The 26,557-nt window shown below is 37.4% G+C and overlaps 1 pseudogene; it reads right to left on the bottom strand.

Moving 5' to 3' along the window:
• Window positions 1-17,913, bottom strand: part of LOC101602891 — a 166,535-nt pseudogene extending 148,622 nt beyond the window's left edge.
• Between the last annotated feature and the right edge of the window lie 8,644 nt (window positions 17,914-26,557).

Raw genomic sequence — 26,557 nt, forward strand, 5'->3', positions numbered from 1 at the left:
ACATTGTGATGTAATTCTTCCTGCCCCAGTAACATACTATTATATAAATATGAATTCTAAGTGTAGTTCAACTGATAGATTGCTTGCCTAGCCTGTATAGACCCAGGGTTCAAGTTGTAGTATAAATTGGGTAAGGTGACCCATTCCTGCAATCCCAGCCCTCAGAAAGTGGGCACACAGGGATCAGAGGTTCAAGGTCATCATTTGCTACATAGAAAATTTTTCATGAGACATGAGTCAAGAGAGAGTGAGGTATAGGGAAAGCAACGATGAAAGAGAGTGTGGAGGAGAGAGAGAGGAAAATCACAAAAGGGGATTGCTTCTTGGGAGTATGCAATTTTTTGAAGTTTATACTTAGCATTTTGGTCTTGGCTCAACTTTTTTTCACTTTTTCTCATTGTCTTAAGTGTGTACTTTTGTACTTTTAAATCGTGCACATGATCTTCTTCTACATAATGTAGACTAGAGCTATAGGTGCTCATAGAATGCTTAAAAGTGTCTATTCCATAGAAATTGGATCAATAAAATTAAGTCTCTGGATGGGGAGTAGTGAGAAAGGACACCTAGAGAGGCCCTTTAGAGAATCATTGTCATATAGGTGATATTTTAATCCTCAGAACCAGATAAGATCTGCAAAATGGGAGAGAGAGAGAGAGAGAGAGAGAGAGAGAGAGAGAGAGAGAGGGAGAGGGAGAGAGAAGGAACAGAATGAGAGAGAGAGCAAGAGAGAGAGAGAGAGAAAGAGAGGGGGGCACAATGGGGAAAGGGAAAGGAAAAGATTCACAAACAAAACCCTGACATTGCCATGATTAGGGCTCAGGGAACCCAGTGAAGGAGCATGCAAACTAGTTGCCAATAAAGGATGCATCCAGAAAATGTAGTTTTGGAAGCCAAGTTAAGAGTAAGTCAAATCACAAGAAGTAAAGTCCTCAAGGGCCTGGAAATAATGTGAAATTAGCTCCCAAAGGATCAAAGAGGCCAGGAGCATGATTCTAAAGACTTATTTGTCCTTCCACAGCTATTTTACAAAATGCAGGTATTGGCAAGGTTTCTTTTGGTTGGACAGACATTTCTAGTTCTATTCATTCTCCATTGATAGTCTTGCTCACCAACTAAAATTCCTTATAAAGTTTGTTTTATTTCATTGTAGTATGTTCTACCTGCTTTTGAATTTATGAACTGCAACTTTATATATATATATATATATATATGTATATATATATATATATATATATATAAAATGTTTATTATTATCATATATATATATATATATATATATATATAAAATGTTTATTATTATCATACATTGCTTTGGTACCACTCTTCCTCGTATAGATTCCAAAACATCAATGTAGCTTCATAACAGATATCTTTTTTAAACAAAACACATTTGTTGTACAGATTCAGTGACTTTCAGTTCAGGAATATATCATGTATTGATTTGGCCCACCTTCCCTACAAAGCATTCCCTGCCTCCCTTCAGCCCCTTTAGTACTTCTACTTTGAAATATTCTTTTGTTCTCACATATGAAAACATACCATCTTCTGGCTTTATGTTCATGACACTGACAGAACTTCATTCTTTTAAAAAAATATTTGTTTTATTTTTCATAGAGTGAGAGAAGGGGGCAGATAGAGACAATGGGTGCACTGAGGCTCTAACCACTGCAAACAAACTCCAAATGCCTTAGCAACCTTGTATGCCTGTCTTATGTGGGTACTGGGGAATCAAACATGGGTCCTTTGGCTTTTCTGGCAAGCACTTTAAATGCTGAGTCATCTCTCCAGCCTAGAAACTCATTCTTAATAGCTGGGCATGGTGGTTTATCTACTGTATTCTCTGTCCAGCCATTCATTGACTGGAACTTAGGCTGATTCCACATCATGTCTACTATGAAGGCCCTCAATACACAAGTGTGCACATATCTCTTGTATGCTAACTTCATATCCTGATACACACCTAGGAATGAAATAGCTGTTTGTAGTAAAACCCCAGATTGTATTCCATACAGATTCTGCCCACATACATCTCAAAATTCTAACATTTTTGGTAATTTCGTTGTTTTCATTTGCCATATGACTAAAGAGAAAAGAATCATTCATAACCTTGTAGTCCAGGTACAAAATGTCTATTCTGATTATGAGGTCCTTTGGATTAAATTTTTTGATACATAAGACATCTCCTGAGATGGAAAGATGGCAAAGAGTCTTCAGTCTGCTTGCTTTGTGGTAGAACCTCTTAAACTGGACACAATGCAGTTGTCAATCCTTACAGATGGCTCCACTACTTGGTCCACATACACTTACCATACTGACTGTGACTGACTACTTCTCAGGTTAATCTACTTCCTCATGCTGGCTTTGGATCCCAGTTGCTTGGAATTTTAGTTTAGTTTTTTTTTTTTTTTTCTTCCTAGTTTTATGTCCACACAGGAGAGATCTCTCTATTACAGTGTGTTTTGTTGGGTCTTGCCCCTCACATCAGACAGTCTATGTCCTAATTATTTACATTAAGGGCTGCAAATGCTATGTACCTGGTCCTATCTTTTTTTGTGTGTTTCTGATTTTCTTCTGGTAGTTATAAATGCATTTTCCTGCTCATTTACTCTTTTCTTCATTTGTTTGTTCATTATATTGGTCATATTTGTCGCTTTCCTCTTTCTTATGGGTAGATCTGTATTTTCTCTGGGATTAATCACTTTTTAAACTTTTTTTTTTGAAGTAAATTCTCACTCTAACCCAGGCTGACCCAGAACTCAATCTCTAGTCCCAGGCTAGCTTGGAACTCACAGTAATCCTCTTACCTCTGCTTCTGTATTATTGGAATTAAAGGTGTGCCTACAACAACTGTCTTATTCATATGTTTTTAATTATGATATTTGTAAAAGGTTTTCTCCTTAAGCAACTTTTGAAATTTTGATCTAGTGGTCATAAAATCCATTACTTTATCTTTGTCATGGAAAGTCTTTATATCTTCTTCGACTTTAAAGGACATCCTTGCCTGATATAATAATATTGGTTGGTAGTTTTTTTTTTAGAACCTGAGATATATCATTCCACCCCCTTCTAGCATTTAGAGATCCTTCTGAGAAATCTGATGTTAGTCTAACGTATTTGCCTTTAAATGTGATGTGATGCTTCTCTCTTGAGGACTGCAATATTCTTTCCATGTCCTGTACTCTTGATAATTTAACTCTAATATGTCCTGCAGTACTTCTATGTTTATCAGGATTTGGGACTCTGCATGCTTCCAGTACCTGGATTCCATGTCTTTCCTAAGATTTGGAAATTTTTCTGTTATTATTTTATGAAGCAGATTTTCTATACCAATAACTAGCTGCTCTTCTATATAAAGTATGCCATGAGCCAAATATTTACCCTTTTCATAGTGTCCCAAAGTTCACACATCTTCTCATCTAGCTTTTTAAAAACCTTTTTGTCTTTCTTTCTTTGAATAACATTTTAGATCACCTGCTGTGCAGCTTTGCAAATATGAGAACCTGAGTTTGATTCCCCAGCATCCACATTAACAAAAAAAAAAAAAAAAAGATTTGATTCCCTAGGACCCATATAAGCCAGATGCCAGATGTACAATGTGGTGCATGCATCTGGAATTTGTTTGCAGAAGCTGGAGGCCCTTACATGTTCATTCTCTCTCTCTCTCTCTCTCTCCTTATCCCTCTTTCTTTCTCTCTCAAATAAATAAAAATAAAGTATATAAAATGAAAGAAAACAGACATAAACATAGATAGATGCCCCACAGCTGAACAGAGCAGAGACAGGTGGACCAATGGTATTCACTAGTCAGATATTACAACTGAAAAATGGAGTGAACACCATATTCTGTGAACAAATCCATCTCAAAGAAATAGAAGAGAATACTTGATATTCTCATCTGGCCTCCTCATGGGTGTACATGGGATGAGCTCATGTACACACACATGTGAATTCACCACATTGACACCCACACACATCACACAGACACTACACAAATGCATCAAAAGATGTAGTGCAATCTTTTTTTTTAATTTTTTTTTTATTTATTTGAGAGAGACAGAGAGGGACAGAAAGAGGCAGACAGAGAGAGAGAGAATGGGCACACCAGCGACTCCAGTCCCTGCAAATGAACTCCAGACGCGTGTGCCCCTTGTGCATCTGGCTAACGTGGGTCCTGGGGAGTCGAGCCTCGAACCGGGGTCCTTAGGCTTCACAGGCAAGCACTTAACCACTAAGCCATCTCTCCAGCCCTGTAGTGCAATCTTATTGGAACATTTAATATCCTTCACAGTGTGATTATACTTTTTTATTGTAGCTCCCTTTTCAGTTAAAATAGGAAAATATCACGAACACCAAAATATTTATTATTAATTAAATATCTCATTCATTCACTGCAAGTCTCTTCTGGTGTTTTTCCTGGCAGACCTGATGTTCATTTTCTGGGTAACACTTCATTCTGCAGTGCAAAGTCTATTAAAAATTCTGATGCCACACCATGTCAGTGATTTGTTCAAGAGATTGAATATGGGCCCAAAACACTAAGAAAGAGTTTAAGTGGAGGAGTTACATGTTTTACAGATTTGAATTTTACTCTGTTTTCTGGATCATAGATGAGGAAAGGAAGATGCTGAGCGAGGAAGAATATTTTGGTGGTTATATGGGCTTAATCATCAGATAGTGGTGACTTATATATTGGGCACTGGGGGAGGATGTTAATTCTAAAGATTGTGGAAACATAATTGACAGTATCTAGAATGTGGATATGAGAATCTAAGAACAAGAAAAATATAGTGCTGGAAAGCACTAAGAGAGCTGCTAAAAGAAAAGAGTTACAAGTAGTGTGAAAGAGCAGGGGACCCTACAGACTAAAAATCAAGCAGCTAAACAATAAGTACACAGTTGTTCAATAGTGACAGACAGCCTTTACAGGTAACTAACTGTTTTCCAATTGGAAAAGTGGTCTGCTCAGTGTGAAAGAATTCATATGTGGTAATGGAAACCAAGTGAGATTGCTACAGTCAGGAAACTCATACTCTAGGAAGAAGCTCCCACTGATCTCTGGAGAAGAAGAGTGGGCTTTTATACCAAAAATATTTCAAATAACTTTACACACCTATTTTAACCGAAGCTGCTCTCATTCTTGGTTGGAGAATCTGCTTTATTTTACAGGTGGCAGAGAAAATGGAGGAGAGTTGAGGTCCATCAATAAGACAAGTAGATAACAAATTCCCCAACATCATACTTGCCACCTCTTCTAAATCTGCCAGGGTCCTGGAAAACTTGCAATGGAAGCAGCTCCATGAACACTGCTCTTACTGCCCACCTGACAACCTGCTTCAGGGTGATGATGAAGACTTGGTTGATCAAACACAATCTATCAAAGCAGAAATACAGAGTCTATAAAGAACTCAACTGTCAACAGGACTACCATGGCTCAGGGAACATTGCAGAAAAGGGGGCAGGAAGACTATAAGAGCCACAGAGTGGGTAATACTCTGAGGTATGGTTCCTACTCTGAGGCATTGTTCCTCTACTCTCTATTGGGACTGACTGAGGCCTTCATGACTCCACAATAAATCCCATAACCCCACAGAGGAGGGCCCCAGGGAAAGGAGAATAGGGGAAAGGGAATGAAAGAACATAATCCTGCTAAAATATGTAAATGAAAACATCAATACTTATTTTTCAGCGATTCTACAAGTTATACAGAAAAATAACTAGAAGTATTGAATGAAGGAGAAGTGATACCAGTCACCACAATGGTCATATTGCTAGGGAAAGTTTTGCCCTTGTTCAGTGTGAAGGGTCTATCAGAAGTGAAAGTGGATGTTTCATGAAAACATCATTTAGAATTTGTAATGAGATGAAAGTGAGAATGAAGTTACTAAGAGTATCTGAAGTGAGCAGTGAACAAGCCACCTGAGCCATGAGCTCTAAGTCATGCCAATAGCTACAGAAAAGACAAAAGAAGAGAATCTAGTCAAATAAATAGATGAGGGAAGAATGGGCAAAGAGGCCTAGGGAAACTGGGTGAACAATGACTGGAAAAATCCCTTGCAACTTTGTGCATTCAGTTTCTGGAAAATAGGTACTATGCTTAAAATGCACTCAGCAGTTCATGTGTGTTGAGTGTGCATGTGAGAGCAGGGGAGGTGTGGGGAAAGCATGTGTAATGACTCAAATAAAGGTTATATTTTTCTACAAAGTTTTTTTTTTTTTTTTTTTGAAACAGGCAGGCAAACATATACGTTGTCAAAATAGTGAATTCAGATGTAGCCATTGTTGTCTACTAGAGAGAATATGTATGTAGCCTTGATTATTATGATAATTTATCAAGAATCTTAGCTCTATACATGTGAATTAATAGTGTGCTTGGATACAAATTCTTAAATAGGTATAAATTTATAATTGTGCAGATAAAAAAGGACTCAATGGAAGAAATAGTTTAATAATAATCTAGAAGAGATTCTAAGAAGTTCTCGATAACTTTAAAGAAAATGTATCAAAGGGGCTGGGAACATGGCTTAGGAGTTAAGGCACCTACTTGCTAAGCCTAAGGATCCAGGTTCAATTCCCCACTACCCACTAAAGCCAGATGCACACTGTGGCACATGTGACTGGAGATCATATGCAGTGGCAGGAGGTCCTCATGCACACATTCTCTCTCTCTCTCTGTCTTCCTTTTTCTCTCTCTCAAATAAAAAAATAAAAATATTAATAAAAACAAATCAAATATGTAAGAAACCATGAGCAATACATATGGGGAGAAAAATTAGTAATATGATTCTTGCCAGAAAGTGCTTGTCCAGTCAGTGTAGGAAGGATTGTGCCAGGATAAAATGATTTATTTGGAAATTATGAAAACCTGATTCACATGCTGCTGAATTAGTGTATCACAGGAATAATATGCAATTTTAATGTCCAAAGTCAGATAGCTTTATATCAGATTCTCAGTAGAATATGAGCAAGTAGTGAATAAATGAAAATATTTCTCTCAAAGAAATGAAAAGGACAGTATTTGCCAAAACAGTGAACTAGGATCAGAAATAGGTGGGTTAATAACTAATTTATAGGCATATTTTTTGTAATAGATGGAAGATACATTTTAGAATCCTAAAATCTGGATTCAAAACCTAAGACAGCTGCACACAAACTATGTGACCTTGAATAAGCTGTTTAATTTTAGAATCTTAGTTTTATTATTTTTAAAATTGGTATTTTTTTCTAACTTACTGCGCCAGTTTTAAGATCAAATGAAAAAAAAAATATGTATACAAACCTACAGCAGTATCAGGGTATTAGGTGTTGAGCAGATTTTTGTCCATACAATTCTATAACATAGCTAGAAGTATCAGAGGTATATGGAGAAGAGACAGGAACAGTGGTTTAAAATGCTTGTAGTTATTCAGTTTAAAAGCCTGTATGTTTTCAAATTATTGTTTGAGCAGTGCATTTGTCTTTGCAGTTTGATTCTATTATATAATCAAGGGATTAAAAAGCTGATATTGTACATTTTTCTGATTCTGTGATTTAACTCAAAGTACAGACAAACAAAAAGAAGAAAGAGGATAAGGAGACAAAAAGAGAAGCATAGTATTTCTCTGAGAGCAAAATAAATTGTTAGCTTTTACTAGATGGTATCAACCTTTTACTTGAAGCATTAGCAAAGAAAATAATGTGTGTGTGTGTGTGTGTGTGTGTGTGTGTGTGTGTGTGTGTGTTTGTGTTGCCAGGGGTTTTTGTCAATTGTTCTCCAAAATTATTTTTGAGAAAGAGTCTCTCTACACCCATAGTTACCTTTTGTGCTCAGTCTAGTTGACAAGCTGGCCCAGCACATCCTCTGGTTTCTACCTCCATAACCTCCATAACTCTGGGATTACAGGCACAACGGTACCCAACATTTTTTCATGAGTGCAGAGGATATGAATTCAGGTCCTTGTGCTTACAGTGCAATAACTTTTTCAACGGACCATCTCCAAACCCTAAGATAAGTTTTATATTACTCTGATAGCATATTGAGAGCCCAGAGTTACAAGCAGAGCCTGAAGAAATTGAAAACATTTCCATTGGTACATTGAAATTTTTCTGCAGAAAGTGAGAAAAGACTGAGGCTAACTAAGAGTAAACTATACTTAATAACAAACTGAGTTATAAAATTACCTACTAAATATTATAAATTTGTAAGAAAATATATGAGAAGAGCAGAAATATTATTGTAAGTAATTTAATTCTCCTGTAATTCTAGAGCTAGGTTGAGGAGATGCACAAGTCATGCAATTTTATTCAAGACAATAAAATGAACTGAAGAGGATTTCCATAGAAAGTATTTAAATTTTTATTTTTTCCTCAAAGGGCAAAATAACAGCAACCTGTTAAGGTGTGATGCTGCAAGTTTCCAAAATAACAAGCCTTCCTTGTTCTTCAAAAATGAGGTTTACAACAAGCAGGTTGCTTCCTTATTATGATGTCATTTTCTTAGCCAAAGAGCAACAATCACAGAAGCACTTGTGTTTTGGCTAGACTCGGGTAGTTTGGTTTGCCATATGAGTAAGGATGACACATTTATAATAAGTACTCAACACAAGGTTGTGTATATTTGAAAAGATCTGATGACAATCAGAATTTTAAAAATCGAAAGAAAACTAGTTTAGAAACAATACAAACCACAAAATGACAGAAAAAATAGAAATGAAATGAAATGGAAATTGTAGTATTCACAGAAATTTGTGATTGGCTATGTATGCCTTTGTTTAGCAGTTGGTTCTGCACTGAACTTTGGATGTGAGATGTTGCTACAACATAGAGGAGAGACCCAATGGAACTTAGGAATGAAAGTATTGGAATGCTTGGTGTTAATAAACATGTAGATGTACTTCAGTATTTTAATAAGTACTGTGGGCTGGTTAGCTCTCATCATTGAATGCAACATTTCTTTTTCACAATTAACCAATTTATGTGCTGGATGCCCATCATCAAGTATGTAGGAGGTTTACATAGAGTCCTGGCACATATGTACAATTGAGAAGGATGCTATTTTCCCCCTCATTGGCATTTGAAAGTCCATATGTACCAACCTCGAATTCTGGCTGGATGGAGAGTCAGACCCCTGAGCCACTAATGCAAACAATCATCATAATCAAATCATCCAGAAGAACCACACGTGTCTGGAGACTAAAGAACTTTGTGCAGTGTGAAAGCCTCAGATCTAGAAAGGAATCTAAACATGGCCTGAAAATAAAAATCCTTATAGAGATATTTTGCAGCAACAAATGTAAAAGTATTTCTTAAGGATGTTTACAGAAATTCAGAGGAATAAAGCAGGGTTTCTGTGAGAGGAAACTTCAACTGAATGAGATACAACAGACAAAATAACTATGCACAATAGAAAACCACAACCAGAGACTGCCATAATTAATTCTGCATGGGAGAATTCAGGCTTGTAGGACTAGTGATCAGTGGATAATGTGAAATAAATTTTGAAATAAATAGAATTGTTAAAGAATATAATGGAACTCATTATATGACTAAAGTAGCAGTTTTCTCCCTCTCCCCCTCAAGTAAATAAATAAAATATAAAACCATTGCTCTTAGCCTATTTTTTCACCAGAGACATGCCTTCCCTGCTCAATGACATCTTTCTTCATCGGTTTTAAAGACACCCATTACTCTTGTATGAATGCTTTCTCCTGCTCCACCATCTAATTTTCTCTTAATTTTAGCTACTATCTCTATGTGAATTGACTTACACAATAATTTTCATAAACTCATACAGGGGGTGAAAAAAACCTTAAAGATATCTTATTCTAGGAACACACCCTTAGATTTGGAAGTAACCCCAATTCCTTGTGATGCCAGTTCTAATTTTTGTGTGTCATTCTAGTTGGATGCATCATTTGGCAAAAGTTTTAACAGACAAAAATGTCAACAACACCATGCCAGGCTTTTGAATCTAGGTCTAATACTATCAGGTTTCCTTTCCCAAGGAAAAAAAAAATAGTCATTATAAAAATGACATTTGAACCTCTTAGAGTGCCTAATAAGCCACAATTTATGCCTGATCTAATCTTCGTTGCAAGTTCTTTGGGCAAAATGCTGTTAACACTCAGATCTGACACTTCAATGCTATTACACTACAAAACATATTCCCTTTTCCAAAATAAGCATGTTTTGTAATAGCAATACAGATGTTATCAAGGGGCAAGGTTATCAAGAGATAATTAGACCCCAGAGACCTGACAGCCTCTTATATCATGAGAACAGCATTGCCAATCTGCCTTCTTAAATAACTTCAAGAAAGTCAAAGCCAACTATAAATGTGCACATTTCACTGTAATTATTTTTAAAAGTATAAACTAAGGTGCATGCCGATGTGCTGAGATAATAAGGCCTCTCTATTACTGAAAAATATCTAAATATAGCTTAGAAATTCAACTTTCAAAATTGAATCTTAAATAAGAATGTAAAAAGAAAGACATCGTTTACTTTGCTCACTAATATTTTTAGGCTAGCAGCTTTTAGGACCTCTAAACCCTCTTAAAAGAAAGGCTCAGTTCTAAGAAAGAATTCATTGCCTCTTCTTCATGGTCTGTAAAAGAAAAACAACAACATTACTAGATGCTATTGTAATATGAAGCTCTACATGTTTACACATATTCCCTGTCCTGAAAGATGCTTCTTCCCCATACTCAATTTATTAAGCAAAATGTGACATTTTCTCTATAAACTTCTACACTTTCTTCAAAAAACAGCTTTATTAAGGTCTTTGTGCAATTCTACCCCACTACAATCTCCTCAATCAGGGAATTTAAATATTTCTTTGGCATCCGAAGTATGTGATTATTTTTATGAATTCAATCATATAATTGCATTATATTACCCATGAACAGATATTTAATTACATTAAACTAGGAAAACATAATGTAAATCTCCAGTTCTTACCAATCTACTTAGCAGAATACATTTTCTCAATAAGCATGCACTAAATCAATAAATGAAGGAGGTTGGCAGATTGAGGCCCACCCTACAATATAAAAAGGATATCTCCCTTCCTGACCTGCCCTTTATTCATTTTTTCCATTCTTAGTGGCAGAATAAAACTATTCTACCTTTTGTTTTGTTGTCTTTTTTCTTTTCTTTCTTTCTTTCTTTTTTTTTTTTTTTTTTTGAGGTAGGGTCTCACTCTAGTTCAGGCTGACCTGGAATTCACTATGTAGTCTCAGGGTGGCCTCGAACTCACGGCAATTCTTCTAATATCAGAGAGGGTATTTGGTCATACAGTAGCCAAGGCATTCTATTAGTAACCTGAAGTAGAGTAGAAACAAATCTTTCCCTAGTTGTTCTAAAGACAAGAGGACTGATCAGTCTATCAATTATCAATCCATCTCTATCCACCTATTTATCATCTCTCTACTATCTATCTATCATCATCTATCATGTATCTACCATCTATACATCATCTATCTATTTAACTATCTATCAGCCATCTGTACAATAGCTACCTATCATTCATCTATCATCTTTCTGTTTGAGTGTGTGTATGTGTGTTTCATCTTTGTATATATAGGTGGGAACATGTGTATGCAGGTCCATGTGGAGAACAGGGGTTGCAGTTTGGTGCCTTCATCAATATCTCCACCTTATTCTATTAGACCGGGTAACTTACTGAATCTAGAGCTCACAGAGTAGGCTATATTAGCTAGCCTTCATCTGCGCCTCCCCAGTTCTGTGTTTATGCAGATGCTTTCCACAATGTCTGTTATTTTAATGTGAATTCTGGGGAACCATCTCCGCAAGCTCATGGCCACCTCATCTTTATTAAAACATTGTGAATTTTTTAAGTATTTTATTTATTTATTTATTTATTTTTTATTTATTTCACAGAGAAAGATGGAGAAAGAGAGAGAGAGAGAGAGAGAGAGAGAGAGCGGGTGGGGGTGAGAATGGGTGCATCAGGACCTCTAGCCACTGCAAATAAACTCCAGACATGTGCGCCCCCTTGTGAATATTGCTAATATGGGTCCTGGGAAATTGAACCTGGGTCCTTTGGCTTTGCAGGCAAATGCTTTAACCACTGCTAAGCAATCCCTCCAACCCCAATGTGAATATTTAACAAGAAGACTCAGAGTCCAGACTTCTAGAACCTGGAATAGTAAATGTATGAAGTTGAAATCTCTTACATTTTTTAACATTTGTCATATAGAGTTCCAAAGGGTCACTAATGAGGAAAGTTCATGTATAATAAGAGAAATTCAAGTACATAGAATTCAATTTATAAAAAAAAAATAAATAAAAATAAAAAGTTAGCAGTTGTGGTATTTTGAATGAATGTCCCCAAATAGATTCAGGAGTTTAACTGAAGTTTATAAATTATTAGATTTCCAGCTGCTTGGCTGGAGGAAGCACATAATTGTGTGTGGATCCTAAGGTTTGTTTGGGGGCAGATCTAGAATTCTGGCCTAAGTACTACAGACAGCAGAGGGAGTTCTGTCTGGATTCCCTGCTGTTAGGCTGCTGTTTTTGTTTGTTTTGTTTTGTTTCTTACTTTGGGTGGTGGTTTTTCTCCTTTGCATCATTGGAACTTCCCCCTAGATCTGTAAGCTTCAATAAATCCCTTCCTCCCATCCCAGCAATGTGAAGCTATGACAATGGTAGATCCACAATTTGAACTAAAATTGCTTAGCTGCAAAGCTCCCACCTGTAGTCAGTATGTCCTGGTCTCTGCATTAGATGATAAGTAGCAGCTGTTTGATATTTAGAAGAAGCAACACAATAGCAAAAAGACCATGGATTTGGAGTATAAGGAAAATTATTTATGCTGGCTTTTTTAATTACTATAATTTGGAGACTAATTGCCATATTCAATTATGCACTGTTTTCTCATGTGCAAAATAAAGACAGTAATAATTGTTTTGAAAATAAAATGATGCATCATATGTACAGTCTACATATACCTATATAGCATACATATACCTAGTAAATTTTGTTTTCATTTTCTGAATTTCCTGATCACAGAATAGGTCCTAAATGAGCTCCACAAAGATTTCTTTAGTAATTTCAATAATATTCTAGAATTGATATTTTTATCCCAAGAAACCTAGCATCTGTGTTTGAATAAGACATTAACCTTTAATTATATCTGCCCAGTTGTCTTCAGCTCCACACTGCTAGGATGAACCTCCATACCAGACATAGTTTATGGCAGGAATGGATTTAATTCAGCATAAAAGATCCAGGGAAGTTCCATAATGATGAAAGGGTATGGTCCCTTTTCACAAATCCCAGTAGACAAATGAAAAACTACCTCCAGAATCACCAAAAAGAAGCACACAAACAACAGCAAAACAGCAGGGACACAAACAGAACTATCTACTTCATACCTTAATGCATAAATGGACACACCCCCAGTAACATCTTTGGACTGGACCCCAGGATCTGCCCAGTGACACCTCTTTTAGTCAGGTGTCTAGTAATCCAAGTATGAATAAAAACATCGGAGTCTAATGGGGGGCATAACATTCAAACTATAACATTCTGTTCCTGACTCCCCATAGACTCATAACCATCTCACAATGTAAATTGTACACAGTTCAATTTCAAAGGTCCCATAGTGTTTACCAACTTAAGATAGTTCCAACATCCAATGACTCATCTGAGATTTAAGACTGCCACTCAAGTGTAAGTCCTGCAAAATCAAAACAAATTATACCCTTTTAACTTATAATGGCACAGAGTAAACATTTCCATTACTATATGTAACAAAGAGAGACTAGCAAGTCAAACTCAACAACAACCATTAGGCAAACATCAAACACCTGCAGTTTAAGCCTGATATACTTAACCCGCCTGTATGCCAGTAACCTTAAACTTGTAGGAATTTTTCAACTTTAATCCTTAAATTTATCATTTCTATATCTTTCACCAAGCACATAATTACTTTCAAACTCAATATTGATCAAACTCTCTGGGTATGGGCAGCAGAACACAGCCAGCCCTTATGCCAGTTCTAACAAGGTTCTCAGTCTTTTGTCCCCTTTGAAAGTTACAAAACTAATGCAGTCTCTGCACTTAGCATTTTCAAGCTCTCACAGAAATAGTCCATAAAAACAGGCTCACCACTCTGGAAAGCATCTTCAGATGCAAGTACCAAGTCCATGCCCATTCCTCCAAAACAAAAGGGCCAAAAGACTAAAATCCACATTGTCTGATTCATCTTAACTATGAGCCCATTTCATGGTAACAATGTCTGTCATACTTAGTTCCATGCTGCTGTGATGAAACTCTTCACCAAACACAGTTTATGTGAAGAATGGGATATATTTCAGACTTACAGATTCATGGGAAATTCTATAATGGTGAAAGAGGCAAGCCTCCTTTCATAGATGCAAGTTGAGTGAGAGAGAAGAAAAAAATAAAATAAAACACCCAACTGGCCTCACCAAAAGCAAATACACAACCTACAGCAAAACAGCAGAGACCCAGGCAGATTTCACTCTGCATACCTGGTGGCTGGAAATCCAACTTTTAATAAAAACACCTGAGTCCATTGGTGGGCATAATATTCAAGTTAAGACCTGCCCTAAGTTGAAGAGATAATTTTTCTGTTCATAATCTCTAGGTGGATGAGTATGGTCATACATACCTATAATTCTAGCACTTGAGAGGAAGAAATAGGATGATTAGAAGTTCAGAGTTTTCTCCAATTACATAGAAAGTTCTTGTGTAGCATGGTCTCTGGGAAGTTCTGTGTCCATAAGCCAATAATCACAAACACACACACACACACACACACTCACACCCTGAATGTACATTAGTTTAACATTCTTTGGTCCAAGGAGGATATGTGACTTTTTTTACTCTTCTTGTAACCCAGATTGTGGGACAAAGTGAAGGATGTTCAGATTCCTGACTGAAAGTTCCCTTGAATCAAATTCCCGCTATCAATAATATAAAAGCAGTAAATGGGGGTGGATGATATGTGGAGGGTAAGGTGCAAAAACAATCCTTCTCCCTTATGCAAACCTCACCTCTAAATTCAAGAAACAAAGGGCAAAGACAATCATAAAGAGTCTTTTAAGCAAAGTGTTTCACAGGGTTATGATGAAAACAATATATCTATCATGCATTCAGCATATTAGCTGACAGCTAAGCTTACACAAATAACAGCATTTTCATTTGTTTTAAAAAGTCTCCAAGGCTGTCTTTTCTTCAATGAGTATTTTTGGCATTTTTATCGAATATCAGGTGGCTATAGCTACCTGGGCTTACATCTGGGTCTTCTATTCTGTTCCACGGATCTACAGGTCTGTTTTTGTGCCAGTATCACACTGTATTTGTTACTATGGCTCTGTAGTATAGGTTAAAATCAGGTATGGTGATACCACCAGTCTTATTTTTGTTGCTCAGTATTATTTTAGATATTCAAAGTTTTTTGTGATTCCAAATGAATTTTTGGATTATTTTTTCTATTTCCATGAAGAATGCCCTTGGAATTTTGATAGGGATTGCATTAAATGTATAGATTGCTTTTGGTAAGATTTCTATTTTCACAATATTGATTCTTCCAGTCCAGGAACAAGGGATGTATCTCCACTTTCTAGTATCTTCTGCAATTTCTCGCTTGAGTGTTTTAAAGTTCTCATTGTAGAGATTCTTTACTTCCTTGGTTAGGTTTATTCCAAGTTACTTTATTTATTTATTTATTGATGCAATTGTGAATGGGAGTGATTCTCTGATTTCATCCTCTGTGTGTTTGTTGTTAGCATATATGAAGGCTACTGATTTCTGTCTATTTATTTTGTATCCTGCTACATGGCTGTAGGTTTTTATCAGCTCTAACCATTTAGATGTCCCTCAACTGATGAGTGGATAATGAAGATGTGGCACATTTATACAATGGAGTTCTGCTCAGTGGTAAAGAGAAATGAAGTTATGAAATTTGCAGAAAAATGGATGGATCTGGAAAGTATTATACTAAGTGAGGTAACCCAGGCCCAGAAAGCCAAGTGCCACATGTTCTCCTCCATATGTGGATCGTAGCTACAGATGATTGGGCTTCTGTGTGAGAAGGAAAACTTAGTAGCAGAGGCCAATAAGTTAAAAAGGAGATATAAAGGGAAGAGAAAGGAAGGGAAGAGGGTACTTAATAGGTTGGTATTGTATATATGTAAGTACAATGATTGAGATGGGGAGGTAATATGATGGAGAATGGAATTTCAAAGGGGAAAGTTTGGGGTGGGGGAGGGAGGGTATTACCATGGGACTTTTTTAAAATCATGGAAACTGTTAATAAAAATTTAAAAAAAACATAAATTAAAAATAAATAAAAAGTCTCCAAGGGGCTGAACAGTTTTACAGAAACAGGAAAAAAAAAGTGAGTTTGAATGCAGCCTGAAAAAAATATTCTTGTCCCTTCTTGAACAAAGCTGAACAGATGCTTAGAGTGGAAAGCAGAGCCCTGATGATGGATGGCATACAAACAACAAGATTCTTTGTGAAAGAATTGTATTCTTGCTTTTAAAAATCTCTCAAAACTAGGGGTGAAAGGTATAAATGAGTTCAGAGTATGGAACACAAGATGTACCATTCCATTAAATTCAGAGGATAAATACAGCTGGAATCAGGGAAGGCACTTCAATAGCCCTAGTGTCTCAGCTAAATATCAGTGTTGTGTGTAACAGATGTCTCAAACTATTGTTTGAATCCTGCCATTAAAATATTTAAAGAGAATGGTGAGATGTTCACCTTCCCTCAACATTCCTAAGCACAATTGAGAGCCTAAATGGGAGGGGTAAAAGACAGAAAGCTATATAACAAGAAAACACACACACACACACAATTCTCAAAATAAATATGAAAGAAATTTTTAATTTACAAATGTCACCAAAAGTATCATATTTTACAGTTTTTCACTTGTTTAGATCAGCTATATATCACCCTTATATTGTGTAAAATGTGTTGAGCTACCCCTTGAAATACTCAGAGAAAACATTCTATTAGGACTTTTATTGTTAAAGCATCAAAATTGATATTTAAAATAATCCATTGAGACAAATTTCAGACTATTACTGAGTCCGATGAGTTGTAAAAGAATATGAAAAGATAGAGTTTAGATTTTTCTTGATTTTTTGCTTGGTTAGTTATTTTCACTTCTCACTCTTTCAACTGCTAGCACACACATTCATGATGGTAACATTTCTCTCTGAAACTATCATAAGAGCCCTAAAATTGGCTTTGAAACACCTCAGCCCTGGTAAAACCAGTCCTCTGTAGATAATACGAAGTGATCCTTAAATGTTGCAACTCCTGTGTTACATGTTTTCTCAAAGCCCACAAAGGAATTGGAATTTCACTACACAAAGAACCTTAATCCTTTAGATGCTGTAGAAAGTTGTGATCAGAGCCTTGTCACCTCTCTGACTCCATTTCTCACTACTGTCCTCCTTACTGCATCTGTTGTTACACAACTAGGAAATTCTAAAATCAGGTATTCCCTCACTTGTCTTTTTTATTGTTTACATAATACTTCCTTAGCTATAAAACTGTTTATTTATAATTTTTACTGGGAACTCTCATATATGAATATACTGCATAATGGTCACATTACCATTGGCTTAGCCTCTTTTGTCTCCTCTCATTCACCTCCATTCAACTGCAGGCCCTCCTCAGTGATCAGTAATCAGTAATCAGTAATCAGTGTGGTTCATGTGGGGAGGACAATGCCTCACAGTGCAACATTCCACTCTGTGGCTCTTAGCTTCTTTCCAGTACCTCTTCTACAGAGCTTCATAATCCTTTGCGGGTATATGAGAACTCACCTTTAGCATTGAACTCTTCGTGGCAGCTACTTATTTTATGCTTTGACAGGTTTTGATTCTCGGTGGAGAAGGTCATCTGTTTCATAGTGAAAGCAGCATTCATATTTAATCTGTTACTTCCTCTTCAATATTTTTTGGAAGCTGGAATGGGATAAATCATCTTTTTAAAACTTTTTTTTTTTTTTTGTGGTGGAATCAGTTTCAAGGTAGGATTTCACCTTAGCCCAGGCTGACATAGAATTCACTATGTAGCCTCACGTTGGCCTTGAACTCACAGTGGTCCTCCTACCTATGCCTCCCTATTACTGAGATTAAAGGCATACACCACAATGCCTAATTCAAATCATTTTTGTTAAGATAGAGAAAGAATGAGTATGGGCATGCTAAGACCTCTAGTGCCAGGGACTCTTGTTGCTTAAAACAAACTCCAGACCCATGTGCCACTTTGTAAATCTGGCTTTACATGGGTATTGGGAAATAGAACCCAGGCAATCAGACTTTGCAAGCAAGTGCCTTAACCATTTAGAAGTATTTATAGCCCTCCTTAAAACTTTTTTTATTAACAATTTCTTACATATACACATGTAGTTTGACCATAATCCCTCATTACTTTCATTTGTTGCCTTCTCTCAACCCACATCTCCCTGAACATGTTTTTTCCCACCTAGTCTCTCTTCTATTTTGACATTATTTTTGGTTCTCCTTTATAATCCATGACATCATGTTAATTAGGCCAATGTTTTGCAGCTGTTTCACAGGTGAAACCAGCTGATTTGAAGTCATCAATGCAATTCCCACTTGTGTCTGGAAAACAGTGTTCCAAAGGACTCCTCCCCATCTTTGAGCTCTACCTCCTCTTCTACAATGGTACTGAAAGGCCCAAGAATTCAGAAGCCCAGAAATACTATCACGCTCGAAAGGGAGCTTAAGCGGGCCCCTGCATACCTCAAACACCAGGCTTTACTCTCTGTTGGAAACAAGTAAAAAATCCCTCTTCTCATTATATCAGAGCCCGCTCCTAATATAAAACTAGGTAAAAAGGGCATGAGATAGCCCTCAAGGATGGGAAATGAATAATAAAGTGAACCACTTATTTGGTTTCTGTAAATAGCCTGCACCATAAGCCCTAATAGCCTGCACTGTAAGCCTTAGTAGCCCGCACCATAAGCCATAACAGCCTGCCTCAGACCACCAAGGTCATAGGAGACTGATACCACACTCTGCTATGCACACCCAAGGACCTGCGCAAATGCTGACCACCAAGGTCATAAGAGACTGATTGGTCCATGAGGGGCTTGAACAAATTAAACTAATTGGCTTAGAAACTATAGAGTGGCACAAACTGACTGGCTTGCACCCCACGGGCTCCTGATGTTCCCCTGCATGGTGTACGACTGTGGGCCCCAGCGCGCTTGGAATAAAAATCCTCTTGCTGTTTGCATTAAGACCGTTTCTCGTGAGTGATTTGGGGTGTTGCCATTTCCGGGCAGAGCGAGGGGTCCTCGTTCTGGGGGTCTTACAGTACAATGTTCCCTAAGCCTTGAAGAGTATGGCAGAGATGTCTTATTTAGTTCTAAACATATAGTTGTTATTTTTCCTCAACACAATGCTGAGTTTTGGTTCTCCCCAGTATTCATTGCCTTCCAAGAGAAGCTTTTCTAAGCAGAGGTAAGACTAGCATTGGTATATGGACATAAGCATGAGGATTTAGAGGATGTAATATATCCATTTTGCCAAAAAAACCTAGCTTCCTATCTAGGGCTTATGACCTTCATAGCCATCAGCTTTTGAATAGTTTTTCTTTGTCATGTATGAATTTCATCTTGTGCAGTGGGAATCAGAGCCAAACAGAGAGTATTTCGTTAGCCCATTAAAATATAAATCTCCATTAAATTAGTGGGCACATATTACCATGCTAGCCAGTTGTGTAGCTTGCAAGGTTTACTGCTGGTTATAACTACTGATGACTGTTCTTCCCCAGCAGCCCTCATAGTACTTTCCAATAGTATGACAGCTATCCAGCAGAGAAGAAGCTTTCAGCTCAGTTCTAGCTTGATTTCTTAGTACCCTGCAACAAAAATACATGATATCTTCATTAGTTGGGTCTTTTCATCTAGTTTTGTTGGGTTGCCAAGAGTGTTGGCAATAGATTGTATGGTGTTGAGACCACAAGGGCCTCCTTGACCAACAATTCCCCAGGAGGTATCCTACTCCTGACATTGGGATATTCCTCTAAAAACCTATAGCTTCTGAGTATAGCATTATCTACCCCACAGGGTACTTCTGACTAATTCTCTCATCTTAAATCCATATATATATATATATATATATATATATATATATATATATATATATAATACATATATACTAATGTATATATATATGACTTATTCTTAACATTTATTTTAGTGATAATAAGAAGCCAACTCTCAAAATCAACTCAGATTCCTTTCAAGATAAACATTTCTTCATTTTTACCACAGAGAGATCAATGGACTGATATTCTTTGACCAAGAACTTTTTAGAACTATTTTAGAATCCATCTTGCTGTATGTCTTATTTTTTTTTTAAATTTAATTTATTAGTTTTCATTTAAGTGAATACAGGCAGTTTGGTACCATTATTTAGGCTCATCTGTGATCTACCCCCTCCCATTAGACCCTCCTTGTTAATGAAAATGGGTCGTGCATTGTGGAGTTAGCCCCCAGTTATTAGTATGATAAACGTCTCTGCAAATCATGACCCAACATGTAACTTTGACATTCTTTCCGCCCCCTCTTCTGCAAGATTTCCCTGAGCCATGTTGGGTTCATTTTTGGTCTGCTTCAGTGCTGAGGTGTTGGGGACCTCTGAGGCTTTGGCTCTCTGATTTGGTAGGAGTTGATTTTTCTCTGCGTTGATCTCCTTCGCCTTTGTGCTGGTATCCGGTTCACAGGAAAACATCACCCTTGCTTATTTCACCAGTTGTCCTTAGTTTCAGTTGGGCCCCTTTTGAGGTATGTTGGGGCAGCTCTCTTCTTAGGATCTGCATCTATCTGGAAAAGAGAAGCAGATTCTCCAACGGAGAGTAAGTTAGCACCCGGAAAATTGAGATAACACTTACGTTTTTGATAGACAGTTTGATAGGTGTAGGCCCTCTTATACCCCATGATTGATGGTAGCTTGATATTGTAGAGTGGGCTTGTGTTTGGGTATGGTTCTGACTTGTTTCCCAGCTACAGCTAAAGGTCTAGTACCACTGAGTGGATCAGTTAGCCAAATCAAGAGCAATTGATTCCTACTATTGCACTTGTGTGGGCATCACATCCGGTTATTTGTTGCTAATTAGGTCAAACAATGTGTTGCTTGGACAGATCTTGGTCATTTCCCCCAGTCGCCTATGTAGCGCCTTCTGGCACTAGACATGCTGACTGCCGGGGAATGACTCTCTCCTGGCTTCCAGCCATGTCATTCCATTTTACGCGTCAGCTGTGTATGGAGTCTTCAGCAATAGGGTCTTATCACTGGCCTTTGGTGGGTCATCAAGTACTCTGACAGAAGTCTGTCATTGTTTTGGGAAACCTTGTAGGTTTCTCTGATCAAAAGCTCATTGTGGATGGTAGGCCCAAGCTGGAAGGGGGGGTTACAGGTCAGTGTCCACTAAGAAATTGAGGAAAAACATAACTAATATACAAGAGTTAGAGAGGAGAGAGATAGAGGGGAGAGGGGGAGAGGGAGGGAGGGAAGATGTAGGAGATTTAGGTCAGTCTTGATCCTACCCTCTCCAGTGTCTTGGGGTTCAGGTGTTTCCTGTAAGGGTCTAGTGAAGGTTCAGCCATTTGGTCTGTCTTTTAGGAAGTAGAATTTTATGGTACCATTGCCGTTTGTGTCCAGATTACTGTTTTCCACCCTTTGATTCCCTCCCCGCCCTCCCATCCATCTTATTGTCTAGTCCATGAGGTGCTTGCTGGGTATGTAAGGCATCTTGGGCAGATTCAGTTTAGGTGTGGCAGATGAGTGAGACTATGTGTCGATTTTTTTTCTGTGATTGGGTAAGTTCACTGAGAATGATCTGTTCCAAGTTCAACCATTTTTCCTCAAATTTCTTTATGTCGTTTGTTCTTACTGCTGTATAGAATTCCATTGTGTAGATATACCACATCTTTGTTATCCAATCTTCTAATGATGGACATCTGGGTTGATTCCAGCTTTTAGCTATTACGAATTGAGCTGCTACAAACATGGTTGAGCAAATCTCTCTGGCTTTTGGTTTGAAGGTTTTAGGGTACATGCCCAGTAATGGTATAACTGGGTCTGTTGATATTTCTATAGTCAGCTTTTTCAGGAGTCTCCATATTGCTTTCCAAAGTGGTTGTACCATCCTGCATTCCCACCAACAGTGAATGAGTGTCCCTGCTTCTCCACATCCTCGCCAGCATTTATTTTCATTTGACCTTTTGATGTTGGCCATCCTTATTGTGGTAAGGTGGAATCTCATAGTTGTTTTAATTTGCATTTATCTGATGATTAGGGATGATGAACATTTTCTTAGGTGTGTGTTTGCCATTTGCATTTCTTCCTCTGTGAATTGCCTGTTTAACTCTGTGCCCCATTTTGTGAGTGGGGTATTTGTCTTCTTATTGTTTAGACTTTTGAGTTCTTTGTAAATTCTAGAGATAAGGCCTCTATCAGTTGGATAACCTACAAATATTTTCTCCCATTCTGTGGGTATTCTATTGGCTTTGCTTATTATATGCTTGTCTGTAAAGAAACTCTTCAGCTTCATATGATCCCAATGATTGAGTGACTGTTTAAGAACTTGAGCCACTGGGGTTTTATTCAGGAAGTCTTTTTCCATTCCTATATCATGGAAGGTACTTACTAAATTTACTTCCAGTAGTTTTCGAGTTTCTGGTCTTATGTTGAGGTCTTTGATCCATTTGGATTTGAGTGTTGTGCATGGTGAAATGTGTGGATCAAGTTTTAGTTTCTTGCATGTGGTTATCCAGTTTGTCCAGCACCATTTGTTGAAGATGCTATCTTTTTTCCAGTCTATATTGTTTGGGCCTTTGTCAAATATCAAGTAGCTATAGTTGCTTGGCCCAAAATCCGGGTCCTCAAGTCTATTCCATTGGTCTATACTTCTGTTTTTATGCCAGTACCATGCTGTTTTTATTACTATGGCTTTGTAGTATAACTTTATATCGGGTATGGTGATGCCACCAGAGGTATTTCTTTTGCTGAGGATATGTTTGGATATGCGAGGCCTTCTGCCTTTCCATATGAAATTTGAGATCATTTTTTCTATGTCTGTGAAGAACACTGTAGGGATTTTAATTGGAATTGCATTAAATCTATATATTGCCTTTGGTAAGATTGTCATCTTCACAATGTTAATTCTGCCTATCCAGGAGCATGGGAGGTCTTTCCATCGTTTCAAGTCCTCCTCAATTTCTTTTTTGAGAGTTTTTATATTTTCATTGTATAGATCTTTTACTTCCTTGGTTAACGTTATTCCAAGGTATTTTATTTTTTTTGTTGCTATTGAAAATGGGACTATGTCCTTTATTTCTTTTTCTGAGTCTTTGTCATTTGCATACAGAAATGCTACCGATTTTTGTGCATTGATTTTGTATCCTGCTACTTTGCTATAGGAGTTAATCACCTTCAGGAGTTTTGGGATGGAGTCTCTCGGGTCTCTTACATGTACAATCATGTCATCAGCGAATAGCGCTAACTTAACTTCTTCCTTTCCAAATTGTATCCCTTTTATTTCCTTCTCCTGCCTTATTGCTTGGGCTAGGACTTCCAGAACTATATTGAAAGGCAGAGGTGAGAGAGGACATCCCTGTCTTGTTCCTGATCTCAATGGGAATTCCTCCAGTCTCTCTCAATTAAGTATTATTTGGGCCTTTGGAGCTTTGTATATTGCCTTTATTATATTAAGATGTGAACCTGCCATGCCGATTCTCTCCAATGTTTTGATCATGAAGTGATGTTGTATCTTGTCAAAGGCCTTTTCTGCATCTATCGAAATGATCATGTGGTTTTTATGTTTAAGCTTGTTTATGTGGTGTATTACATTGACAGATTTTCATATGTTGAACCACCCTTGTGTTCCTGGGATAAATCCCACTTGGTCAAGGTGGATAATGCTTTTGATGTGTTGTTGGATTCGGTTTGCGAGAATTTTGTTGAGGATCTTTGCGTCTATGTTCATTAGGGAAAGAGGCCGATAGTTTTCTTTTCTTGTGGCATCTCTGCCTGGTTTTGGGATTAGGGTGATACTAGCTTCATAGAAGGAGTTGGGTAGTTTTCCCTGTTCTTCAATTGTGTGACACAGTTTTAGGAAGATTGGTTTGAGTTCTTCCATGAAGGTTTGATAAAATTCGGCTGGGAATCCATCTGGTCCTGGACTCTTCTTTTTTGGGAGGTTTTTTATTACTTTTTCAATCTCCATGAGCGTGATGGGTTTATTGAGGTGATTGATCTGCTCTGAGTTTAGTTTTGGTAGATGATACGCATCCAGGAATTTATCCATCTCCTCCACATTTTCCAGTTTTGTGGAGTAGAGGTTTTTGAAATAAGTCCTGATGATTCTGCCGATTTCACTGATGTCTGTTGTGATCTCTCCTTTTTCATTTTGAATTTTGTTAATTTGGAGTCTTTCTTTTTTTGCTTGATCAAATTGGCCAGAGGTTTGTCAATCTTGTTTATTTTTTCAAAGAACCAGCTCTTTGTTTTGTCAATTGCCTTAATTGTTTCCTTGGTTTCCAATTCATTAATTTCTGCTCTGATTTTTATTATTTCTTTCCTTCTGGAGCTCTTTGGGTTGGATTTTTCTTGTTTTTCCAATGCCTTTAGGTGGATGGTTAGGCTATTGATTTGGGATCTTTCTGTCTTTTTTATGAAGGCATTGAGTGCTATGAATTTTCCCCTGAGGACTGCCTTCATTGTGTCCCACAAGTTTTGGTATGATGTGTTCTCATTGTCATTCAATTCCAGGAATTTTGCAATTTCATTTTTTATTTCATCCACTATCCATTTATTGTTTAAGAGTGTGCTATTCAGTTTCCAGTTGCCGTTGGGGCTCTTGTTGGTTTTTTTGTTGTTGATTTCTAGGACTATAGCATTATGATCTGATATCATGCAGGGAATTATGTCGATTTTCCTAAATATGTGGAGGCTATCTTTGTGACTCAGTATGTGGTCTATTTTAGAGAATGTTCCATGGGCTGCTGAGAACAATGTGTAGTCTGTAGATTTGGGATGGAAAGTTCTGTAGATGTCTGCTAGGTCTAAGTGCTCTATGGTTTTGTTGAGCTCTCTTACTTCCCTGTTGAGCTTCTGTTTGGATGATCTGTCTATTACTGATAATGGTGTGTTAAAGTCCCCAGCTATGATGGTGTTGGTGGTTATTTCTGTTTTATTGTCAAGTAGGTTTTGTTTTATGAACTGTGGTGCCCCTGTGTTAGGTGCATACAGATTTATGATTGTAATATCCTCTTGATGGATTGTTCCCTTTACAAGTAGGAAGTCGCCTTCTTTGTCTTTTTTGATTGTTTTTGGTTTGAAGTCAACTTTATCTGATATTAGTATAGCTACACCTGCTTGTTTCTTATTCCCATTTGCTTGGAATATTGTTTTCTACCCTTTCACCCTGAGGAGGTTTCTGTCTTTAGTGGTAAGGTGGGTTTCTTGAAGGCAGCAGATTGAGGGGTCTAATTTTTTGATCCACCCTGTTAGCCTGTGTCTCTTGATGGGTGAATTAAGGCCATTAATGTTTAGGGTGATGACTGTGAGATTTGATTTGATCCCTGTCATGTTGTGGTGGTAGAGGTGTGTTGGCATTTTCATGGGATTTAATTTTTTTTTTTTTTTTTTTCTATCTACTCTGGGTTTGGTTGCTGTGATCTTCTTCTTATAGGCATTTGTGTTTGGTTATTTGTTTCTTCTCTGTGGAGAATTTCCTGGAGTACTTTCTGTAGTTTTGGTTTTGTGTTCATATAATTGTAAAACTGAGTTTTGTCATGGAAAGTTTTCCTTTCACCATCTATTATAAGGGAGACTTTTGCCGGGTAGAGTAGTTTGGGTTGAAAGCCATAGTTTCTTAGAGTTTGGAGAGTATCATTCCAGGCCCTTCTGGCTTTCAGGGTTTCCATTGAGAAGTCTGAAGTAATTCTGATGGGGTTTCCTTTGAAAGTGGTGTGCTGTTTTTCCCTAGCTGCTTTTAGGATTTTTTCCTTGGTGTCAATGTTTAGAGTCTTAATGATAATATACCTTGGGGAGTTTCTCCTTTGGTCTAGTCGGTTAGGTGTTCTGTTTGCTTCTTGAATCTTGATGGGCCTTTCTTTTAAGAGACGGGGGAAGTTTTCTTCAATTATTGTGTTAAATAAGTTCTCCATGCCTTTGGTCTGAAATTCTTCTCCTTCTGCTATTCCAATGATTCTGATATTAGGACGTTTAAGTGTATCCCACAATTCTCTCATGTTCTGTTCACAGGAACTTTTGAACTTACAGAAATTTTTGGATTCTCGAACTGTTTCTTCCATCCTGTCATCCAGATCAGAATTTCTATCTTCCACTTCGCTGACTCTATTCTTGAGAGCCTCTAGTGAGTTTTGGACTTGTTCAATTAAGTTTGCATTTTCTACTACTTTCCTGTGTATCACTTCCATCGCTTTGTCCAGCTCCCTTTTTGTCTCATTTTCTGATTTTCTTGATGATTCTTGGAAATCATCCTTGCATTTCTTTATGTTTTCATTTAG

Source organism: Jaculus jaculus, chromosome 11 (genome assembly GCF_020740685.1).
Source record: "Jaculus jaculus isolate mJacJac1 chromosome 11, mJacJac1.mat.Y.cur, whole genome shotgun sequence".
NCBI classification, from domain to species: domain Eukaryota; kingdom Metazoa; phylum Chordata; class Mammalia; order Rodentia; family Dipodidae; genus Jaculus; species Jaculus jaculus.